Genomic DNA, 11,336 nt, shown 5'->3' with positions numbered 1-11,336 from the left:
AGACCTCTCAGCATTTCTTTTAAATAGCCAGGCACCTGTGCATTGCGTGTACATACATTTATGATAGCCGCATCTTCCTGGTGAATTGATCCCTTAAATCATTACATAGTGCCCTTCTTTGTTTAAACAGTTTTTGTGTTGAAGTTTATTTTGTCTGGTATTAGGATGGCTACCCTGTCTTTTTTGTTAGCATGAGATGTCTTCTTCCATTCTTTCACTTTCAGTCTGCATGTATTCTTGTTGGTGAGTTATGTTTCTTGTAGGCAGCAAATAGATGAAGGCCTTTTAATCCATTCAGTCAGTCTAAACCTTTTAGTTGGAGAGCTTTGCTCATTTACATTCAAGATTACTATTAATAAGTGTTGAGGTGGCCCTGCCCTTTTTTTTCTGTAAATATTCTCATTGCTTGCTTTGGGGTTCCTTTGTGCTTTTACTAGAAGATATTCTGCCTTCACATTCTTTCATAATGATGACTATCTTTCATCCTTAAGAATCTTCGGTAAGACTGGACAAGTTGTGATGAATTTTTTAAATTTCTGTTTGCTATGAAAGGTCTTTATTTCACCTTCATTCATAAATAAGAGCTTCACAGTGTATAGTCTTCTGTGCTGACAGTTTTTTTACAGCAGCTCTTAAGTAACTTGGCATAGAATAATAAAACTGATGAACAATCTTAACACATCTATAGAAAATATGCTTAGTGGTAAAATGTTAAAACTTGTAAATATTATAATCAAAGTACTTTAAAATTAATAACTAGCAAAAGAAAACATTATTTGTGATTTACTTAGTCTACAAAGGATTCACATCCAGAATATCTTTAAAACCTCAAAATTAGATCACTGACAAAGTCAAAATACTTCATTTCCAATTGATAACAGTTATCAAAATAGCAAATAAACATATGAAAAGGTGTTCAGTGTCATTAGTAATAGAGAAATGCCTATAGAAGTGTGAACTACAAGGAAACACATGAAAATGGTTAAAACTGTAAATATTAATAAACTCATGTGTTGGCTAGATGTTGAGACACTAAAACGTAGATATCAGAAGTTTAAGCTGGTATACTTTTGAATTTATAAATTGCACATTTTCAAAGTACAGCAATTCTACTTTAAAGAAAATGTGTATATAGAAATAAAAATACATACCTAGTTGGCCTCCCTCATCTGTGGATTCTGCATTTGTAGATTCAACCAATCATCAACATCTATAGACTTTTTTCCTCACTATTATTCCCTAAGTAATATAGTATAACATTTATTCTAGCTTTTATACCATAATACATATTTTAAATATATAATCTGAAGTTACTTTAAAGTCTAAGGGATGGTGGGCATAATATACAATTATTATACCACTTTATATAACAAAATTAATGATTTCTGATTTTAGTATCCATGTGGGGTTTCCTGAATCCAATTCCTATGGATGCCAAGGACTGACAATATATTATGGACCACAAAAGTCAAGTTCCTAATATATTATGAGCATTTTTTAATTATTGCCCCAAACTGGAAACAACCCAAATATCCATTGGCAGTAAAATGGATAAATAAATTATGAAGTATACAATATAGTAAAGAAACAAAAAAACCTGCTTCTTTCAGGTAATAATATCATTTTCTCAAATATAATTGATTCAAAGAAGCATTGCACAAAAGATTGATACCACATCATTCTATTCTGATAAATTCCAGAAGCAGACAAAACTGATCTATGGTGATAGCATGCAATGCAGTAGTTACCTTTGGGAGTGACTGTGTGCTAGCTGATACTGACAAAAGTAGTCTAGGTTTCTAATAGAGTTCTACTTGTTTATCTGTGTGGTGGGCATACTTGTGTGTCACTGGGTGAAAAATCATTGGTTGATTAGTCACATTATAATTTGTATAACATTTTTCTATATGTTGTATTTCAAAAACTTTTATTGGCTTTATTTACCAAAATAAATAACTCAATGGAAGAGGCAACTAACCTGTGAGACTGGATATTTTAGATTAAGATAACAGGACAGCATCATGGATATCCACACAAAAAATACAATTGTCATGTCAGTTAAAAGTTTAGAATTAAGATTTTGTAGTTTTGTTTTAAACAAAGTCCAGTATTATGTATGTTCATAATACTTCGGTACAGTATTTTTTCTAGGAAAATATTTCCATCTTATATCAACTTACTAAGAGAAAATGTATTTATTCTCTTTAAATATTTAGCTATTTCATACTTTTACATCAGTCTCTTTTGTCCTTTATTAATATCTTAAGCTAACTCACCTTTAAAGTTAACACACTTTTTCAAAATATTCTCCACATCAATTTGATAAATACAATTCATGCAGTAAAATTTAGAAAATTTCAATATTAAGATATATTACATGTGACAACCACTTCTTTAAGCTAGTTCTAAGCAGAAATTTGCTGATTTAACACTTTTAGATAAAAGTAAGGCATGCTGATAATGGTGAAATGAAGTAAGTGAAATATGTTGTACTTGAGACATTTAACAGAGCACAATGGTGCTGTCTCACTATGTTCTAAACAGCAAATGTTCTCAGATCAATGAATACCATTTATTGATACTACTTATGCTGTTTTTGGACTAATCCCTCACCATACATATTCTAGCCCAGAACTGGGGGCCATCACAGACACCATGTTTAGGATAGCTTTCCTTAGCACAACTCAAAGCAAATACTGTTGGAGTATAGGCTGTCCTTCTAGTCATAAGAGAAAACTGTTAGAAGCATGCTTCTATATTATTTCAGATGTTATTTTGCATGTTAAATGCCATATTTTATACATTGATTTGCTATCTGATTAAAAATTCATGTGAATGCATTATAATGGGCAAATGAGATAACTGTCATGATCAAAGTGCCAATTAATATAATCACTGTCATCACAGATGAATACATTAGGTAACAATAAAATCCCCATTTTGCAACTTGTGGCAATGGCCAGATTTTTTTTTTTTTTTTTGCCTCAGGAAGGAGGGGGTCTAAGACTACAACAAAACACATCAGGTGAGATTATGTAGGAAATCAAGTTCCAATTTATAATTGAGTCATGTCTCTCATACACACACTTGAATGTCCAAGTAACAGCAATTCATACTGTTAGCACATAATGTAAATTTTTAAGTGTGTGTATTCTACTGAGGCTTAATGCTATAACGAGTACTCAAACAGTATATTTCACTTTGTGTTTCTATGGGGGTGCAAACTGTTGAAATCTTTACTTAATGTACACTAAACTGATCTTCTGTAAAAAAAAAAAAAAAAAAAAAAAAAAAAAAGAAATTATCAATTCCCAACTTGACTCTCACTGGGATTAAACATGACAATAGGTCTGATCTGATTTCATCATCATTTAAAAAAAAATCATCTATTATTTTTCACTTTATGTTTCTGTGTGGGAACAAACTGTTGAAATCCTTACTTAAGGTATACTAAGCTGATCTTCTGTATATTAAGATAATCGAAAATGAATCTTGATGTGAATGGAAGGGAAGAGGGAGTGGGAAAGGGGAGGGTTGTGGGTGGGAGGGACGGTATGGGGGGGAAAGCCATTGTAACCCATGAGACGTACTTTGGAAATTTATATTCATTTAATAAAAGATAAAAAAAAAAGTGTGTGTATTCTAAATTTAAAGTTTAGAGAAGTGTATATTGGATTAGTTTGTTAGAGTGGATCTCCCATGACTGAATTCTGGTAGCCTTATAAGGAAATAGACAATATAAAGAAACATGTGAGATCACTGGATCCAGATTTCACTAGCAAGACAACCACCAGATGGGGACCATATATACGGCACCTCCATAAATCTGAGGTGATTATTGAAGGGGTAACTCTAATGTAATAATGGTGGGAATATAAATTAATACAACTACTGTGGAAAGCAGTATGGATAGTTCTTAAAAAGCTACAAATAGAATGGTCATACTATCCAGCTATCCACTAACATGTATATATCTGAAAGCCTTAAAATCATTATATTAAAGAGATACCTGGTTTACATGTTTGTTGCAGCACTGTTGACAATAGCCAGATATGGAATTCAAATTTTCCTTTTTTTTAACTTTTATTTAATTAATATAAATTTCCAAAGTACGGCTTATGGATTACAATGGCTTCCCCCCCCATATCGTCTCTCCCACCCGCATCCCTCCCCTTTCCCACTCCCTCTCCCCTTCCATTCACATGAGGATTCATTTTCGATTCTCTTTATATACAGAAGATCAGTTTAGCATACATTAAGTAAAGATTTCAACAGTTTGCTCCCACACAAAAAGTGAAAAATAATAGATGATTTTTTAAATGATGATGAAATCAGATCAGACCTATTGTCATGTTTAATCCCAGTGAGAGTCAAGTTGGGAATTGATAATTTCTTCTTTTTTTTTTTTACAGAAGATCAGTTTAGTATACATTAAGTAAAGATTTCAACAGTTTGCACCCCCATAGAAACACAAAGTGAAATATACTGTTTGAGTACTCATTATAGCATTAAGTCTCAATGTACAGCACATTAAGGACAGAGATCCTACGTGAGGAGTAAGTGCACAGTGACTCCTGTTGTTGACTTTACAAATTGACACTCCTGTTTATGGCATCAGTAATCTCCCTATGCACCAGTCATGAGTTTCCAAGGCTATGGAAGCCTTTTGAGTTCACCGACTCTTATCTTGTTTAGACAAGGTCATAGTCAAAGTGGAGGTTCTCTCCTCCCTTCAGAGAAAGGTACCTCCTTCTTTGAAGACCTGTTCTTTCCACTGGGCCACTGGGATCTCACTCACAGAGATCTTTCATTTAGGGTTGGTTGTTTGTTTTTTTTTTTTTTTTTTTTTTTTTTTTTTTTTTTTTTTTTTTTTTTTGCCGGAGTGTCTTGGCTTTCCATGCCTGAGATACTCTCATGGGCTTTTCAGCCAGATCGGAATGCCTTTAGGGCTGATTCTGAGGCCAGAGTGCTGTTTAGGACATCCGCCATTCTATGAGTCTGCAGAGTATCTCGCTTCCCATGTTGGATCACTCTCCCCTTTATTTATTCTATCAGTTAGTATTAGCAGGTACTAGACTTGTTTATGTGCTCCCTTTGACTCTTAGTCCTTTCATTATGATCAATTTTGAACTGAAATTGATCACTTGGACTGGTGAGATGGCATTGGTACATGCCACCTTGATGGGATTAAATTGGAGTCCCCTGGTATGTTTCTAACTCTACCATTTGGGGCAAGTCAGCTTGAGCATGTCCCAAATTGTACATCTCTTCCCTCTCTTATTCCTACTCTTATGTTTAACAGGGATCACATTTCAGTTAAATTTCAACACTTAAGAATAACTGTGTATTAATTACAGAATTAAACCAGTCATATTAAGTAGAACACATTTTCTAAGATAAGCCATGAGAAAGATGGATTCCTTAAGCCATGAAACCAGAAACAGCCCAGTTTCTAGGTGGTAGAGTAGGGAGAGAGAAGAGTTTAAAAAGTGGAGAGAGTGCAGTCTCAGGGAAGAGGTAGGGAGAAAATGGCAGAGGAAACTCTATGGAAATTAGAGGGACACAGTGGACCTATGTGGAGGGCATGGATGCCCACAGCTCAGATCAGCAGCAGCCAATAGCCTATGTACCAGTATGGCAAATTGAAGTGAGACCAGACCATAGCAGCAAGAGCCACTGGTGCTAAAGCAGCAGTAAGAGCCTGCAGGGAACCTGGCTTGAAGCCCTATGGGAGATAGTGTACCTACCAAACTAGAGGAGGAGGACAAAGAGAGATGGTTCTCTCTCCTCCATCACTTTACAATGGTGCCATGTAACAAGCCAATACAGTGGAAGTCAATTTGTACATATGTAACAGCTACATCAGCTTGTGTCTGGGCCCAGCAACTAGCCAACTGGAGACTCCTGACTGGTGAGGGGAACTAACAGGGGGTTGGGAGCTCATGACTGTAGGAGGCTTCTGTCCTGTTACTATGAAAAAAAAAAAAAACAGGCTGTGGGGGAGGACTCACTGTGTCGCTGAGACTTTAAGCACTCACTGTGGGAGACTCCACACACTTAGGGCTTCCTGGTTATATGGTGAGGGACATTGCTGGGGAACCTGAGCTCACACTGAGGACTGAACATATCTTTTGTGTGGTCATTGGGCCACAGTGGACGAATACTGTATCCATTGGGGCTAGCTCTCAAGCACTGGTCTCCTTTGAGCAGAATAAACCTCCTCTCTGATTAAAAAAAAGATTTACAATGCCAAATATGTGTGTGTCATCTTAGACATGCCCTTTATTCTGGAGAACTGAACATAGGTCCCTGGCCACACCCACCAAAAGTCTCAAGATATTCACTGAAAGAAGACACTCCACTTATCTACAGAGCCAAAGTCCAGAGATAAAAGCTGCCACAGCAAAAATAAATAAATAAATAAATAAATAAATTAAAAAATGAGTATCTGCCTCCAACAGAACACAGCACTTTAATACTAGATTGTGAACATGATAAGCTGGAAAAAATGGAATTAAAAAATTGATCATAAGATTACATAGAAGTGGCCGGCGCCGCAGCTCACTAGGCTAATCCTCGGCTTTGTGGCGCCGGCACACGGGGTTCTATTCCCGGTCGGGGCGCCGGATTCTGTCCCAGTTACCCCTCTTCCAGGCAGCTATCTGCTGTGGCCAGGGAGTGCAGTGGAGGATGGCCCAAGTGCTTGGTCCCTGTACCCCATGGGAGACCAGGAGAAGCACCTGGCTCCTGCCATCTGAGCAGCGCGCTGAGCCGGACGCGGTGGCCATTGGAGGTTGAACCAATGGCAAAGGAAGACCTTTCTCTCTGTCTCTCTCTCTCTCACTGTCCACTCTGCCTGTCCAAAAAATAAATAAATAAATAAATAAATAAATAAATAAAGATTACATAGAAGTAATCAGAAACAAATGCATGGACCACTGAAATCTGTACAGGACATGAAAGAAAATTTCTCTTATGAAATTGAGAACTTAGAGAAATCAAAATAAAATGAAGAATTCAATAGACCAAATAAAAATGCAGTGGAAAGCCTTAACAACTGAATTGGTGAGGCAGAAGAAAGATTATCAGAATTAGAAGACAAAGCACAGGAAATTACACCATCAAACCTAAAACAATAAAAGGAAAAGAGAAAATTAAAAAACACCATTACTATCAAATGATCCAACATATGGGTTCCTGAAATGCCTTAAGGCTTGGAGAGAGAAAGGATTAGAAGGTTTTTTTAGTGAAATAAGAGAAAACTTCCTTATTTTGGAGAAAGAAAAGGACATCCAAGTAAAGAAAAAAACATAAAACTCCTAATAGACATCATAAAAGATCTTCACAACAACACATTGTAATCAAACTCTCCAGAGTAAAACAAAGATTCTAAAATGTGCCTGAAAAAAACGCTAGAATACTTTCTGAAGCTCTCCAATTAGACTCATGGCTTACTTCTCATCAGAAACCCTACAGGCCAAGAGATTATGGCAAGATATACTCCAACTTGTAAAAGAAAAAAAACTGTCAGCTAGAATACTGTGCATTGCAAAGCTCTCATTTATGAATGAAGGTGAAATAAAGACCTTTCATAACAAACAGCAATTGAAAGAATTTGTCACCACCCGTCCAGCCCCACAAAAGACGCTTAAGGGTGTGCTGCACACAAAAACATGGTCATCACTATGAAAGAAAGTGAAGAAATGAACTCTCAAAGTTCAAAAGGAAATTCAAAGTAAAAAATAGGAATATTTTTTGAAAAATGGCAGGGCAAAGTTATTACTTATCAATAGTCACCTTGAATGTAAATATCTCAACTCCACAGTTAAAAGACACAGACTGGCTGAATGGATTAAAAAACAAAGCCCATCTATTTTCTGCCTACAAGAAACACATCTCTCCAACAAGGATGCGTGTAGACTGACAATGAAATAGATAGACATGCCAACCGAAACCAAAAAAGAGCTGGTGTAGCTATCCTAATATTACATAAAAAAATAGACTTCAACACAAAAGTGTTAAAAGAGAAAGAGGGGCATAATGTAATGATTAAGGTATCAATTCAACAGGAATATTTCACTATTATAAATGTGTATGCACCACACCTAATTACAGGGCACCTGGCTGTTTAAAAGAAATGTTAAGGGATCTAAAGGGAGATATAGACTCAAATACGATAGTAATGGGGGGTTTCAACACCCCACTTTCAGCAATGCACAGATCTACCAGACAGAGAAGCAACAAGGAAACAGCAGATTTAATCGACACTATTGACCAAAAGGACCGAACAGATATTTACAGAACTTTTCATCCTACAACTGCAGAATACACACATTCTTCACACCAGTTCATGGAACTTTCTCTAGGATTGACCACATACTAGGCCATAAAGCACATCTTAGCAAATTCAACAAAATTGAAATCATACCATCCGTCTTGTACCACAATGGAGTGAAATGAAATCAGCAACTCAGGAATCTCTAGAACATATGCAAACATATGGAGACTGAACAACATGCTCCAAAATGAACAGTGGTCATAGAAAAAAATCTAAAGAGAAATCCAAAAATTTCTGGAAACAAATGAAGATGACAACAGAACATAACAAAATTTGTAGGATACAGCAAGAGTGTTAAGGGGAATTTTTATAGCAAATGGTGGTGTGGTGCCTACATAAAGAAATTGGAAAGGCACCAGATAAATGACCTATCAATGCATTTCAAAAACCTAGAAAAAGAACAGCAAACCAAACCCAAAATTAGGAGAAAAGAAATAATTAAAATAATTAGAGAATAAACTAAATTGAAAAAAATCGAACCAAAAGCTGGTTTTTGAAAAAAATAAAATTGCCACACCATTGACCCACCTAACCAAAAAAAGGAGAGAGCAGGAAATAATCAATAAAATTAGAGATGAAAAAGGAAATTTAACAACAGGCACCACAGAAATAAAAACAATCATCAGAAATTACTATAAAGAGCTGTATGCCAACAAACTGGGAAAACTAGAAGAAATGGATAGATTCCTGGACACATACAACCTACCTGAATTGAGCCATGAAGACATAGGAAACCTAAAAGACCCATTACCAAGACAGAAATTGAATTAGTAATAAAGACCCTTCCCACAAAGAAAAGCACAGGACTGGATGGTTTCCTTGCTGAATTCTACCAGACACTTAAAGAATAACTAACTCCAATTCTTCTGAAGTTATTCAAAACAAATGAAAGATAATAAATCCTTCAAAATTCTTTCTATGAAGCCAGCATTACCTTAATTCCTAAACCTGAAAAAGATGCAACAGAGGAAGAGAATTACAGACCAATTTCCCTGATGAACATAGATGCAAAATCCTCAATGAAATTCTAACCAATTGAATCCAACAACACATCAGAAAGATCATCCACCCAGACCAAGTGAGATTTATCCTGGTAGGCAGGGATGGTTCAACATTTGTAAATCCATCAATGTGATGCATCACTTTAATACACTGCAAAACAAAAACTATATGAAAATCTCAGTAGATGCAGAGAAAGCATCTGATAAAATACAACACTCTTTCATGACAAAAACTATAAGCATACTGGGTATGGAAGGAACATTCTTCAACACAATCAAGGTAATTTATGACAAAACCAGAGCCTGCATCCTACTGAATGAGGAAAATTTGGAAGCATTCCCATTGAGATCCAATAGCAGACAAGCATGCCTCCTCTCACCTTACAATTTAATATAGTTCTGGACGTTTTAGCCAGAGGCATTAGGCAAGGGACTATTTGCAAACTATGTAATTGATGAAATATTAATAACCAGCATATATAAAGAGATCAGCAAACTCCCAACAACAAAACAAACAATGCACTTAAGAGATGGGCAAATGACTTAAACATTTTTCAAAAGAAAAAATCCAAATGGCCAACAGACACATGAAAAAATGCTCAGGATCAGTAGCTGTCAGGGAAATACAAATCAAAATCACAATGAAGTTTCACCTCAACAGAGTTAGAATGGCTTTCATACAGAAATCAACAAACAAATGCTGGTGAGGATGAAGGGGAAAAGGTGCCCTAATCCACTGTTGGTGGGAATGTAAACTGGTAAGGCCACTATTGAGATACATCAGAAATATGAATATAGACCTATCATATAACCTAGCCATCCCACTCTATGGAATTTACTCAAGGGACATGAAATCAGTGATCTGTACCTCCATGTTTATTGCAGCTCAATTCACAATAGCTAAAACATGGAATCAACCTAAACGCCCATCAACGGATGACTGGATAAAGAAACTAAGGGATATGTACTCCACAGAATACTACATAGTGGTTAAAAATGAAATCCTTGGGGCTGGTGCTGTGGCTCCTAGCTGCTCCTCTTGTGATCCAGCTCTCTGCTATGGCCTGGGAAAGCAGTGTAAGATGGCCCAAGTCCTTGGGCCCCTGCATCCACATGGGAGACCCAGAAGAAGCTCCTGGCTCCTGACTTCAGATCAGCTCAGCTCTGGCTATTGCAGCCATCTGGGGAGTGTACCAGTGGATAGAAGACCTCTCTCTGTCTCTACCTCTCTCTGTAACTCTGTTTTTCAAATAAATAAAGTAAATCTTTAAAAAAAGTCATTTGCAAATAAATGGATGAATCTGAAAAACATCATACTTATTGAAATAAGCCAGTCCCAAAAAGACAAATACCATATATTTTCCTTGATCTGTTAGAACTAATTGAGCACCTAAAATGTAATCTGTAGAAGTGAAATTGACGCCTTGTACTGCCCTTATCTTGACTGTTAAGGGACTGTTTTTTTTGAATTTCATTTATTTATACTATTTGTTGAACTCTTTACTTATCATAGAGTTAATCATATTTGTATAAAGACAATTGAGCATAGATCTCAGTAAAAAATAAGAGTAGGAATAAGAGAAGGAGGAGGATGTTTGTAGCTGTATAGTTCTGCATACATTCCTGTGAACTTACTTCTAAGGGTACAGTTTAAAAACTTGTCATGGGACTCCAAATCCCATTAAGCTTGATGGTAAAACTGCCATCTTAATTTTTAAAGTGATCATTTTAAGAGTCAAATTGAACATATAAAGAAGATTAATTGTTAAAGTGGTCATATAAATGGGATCAAGTGCCTGGTAATAACAATAGAATTAAAAAGGAGAGAATCCAACATGTGAAACCGTCCACACAGCAGACTCATAGAATGACCATCATTTTAAGTAACTCTGACCTCAGAATCAGCCCTTAAGGCTGTCCTGTAAAGCCCATTAGAGCATTTCAGGCATGAAAAGCCAAGACACTATGGCAAAAAAAAAAAAAAAAGAAAATGTCCT

The sequence above is a fragment of the Oryctolagus cuniculus genome, chromosome 13, assembly GCF_051225735.1.
Source record: "Oryctolagus cuniculus isolate XC-2025 breed Fujian yellow rabbit chromosome 13, ASM5122573v1, whole genome shotgun sequence".
Classification (NCBI taxonomy): Eukaryota; Metazoa; Chordata; class Mammalia; order Lagomorpha; family Leporidae; genus Oryctolagus; species Oryctolagus cuniculus.
Note: the sequence above shows the minus strand (reverse complement) of the source record.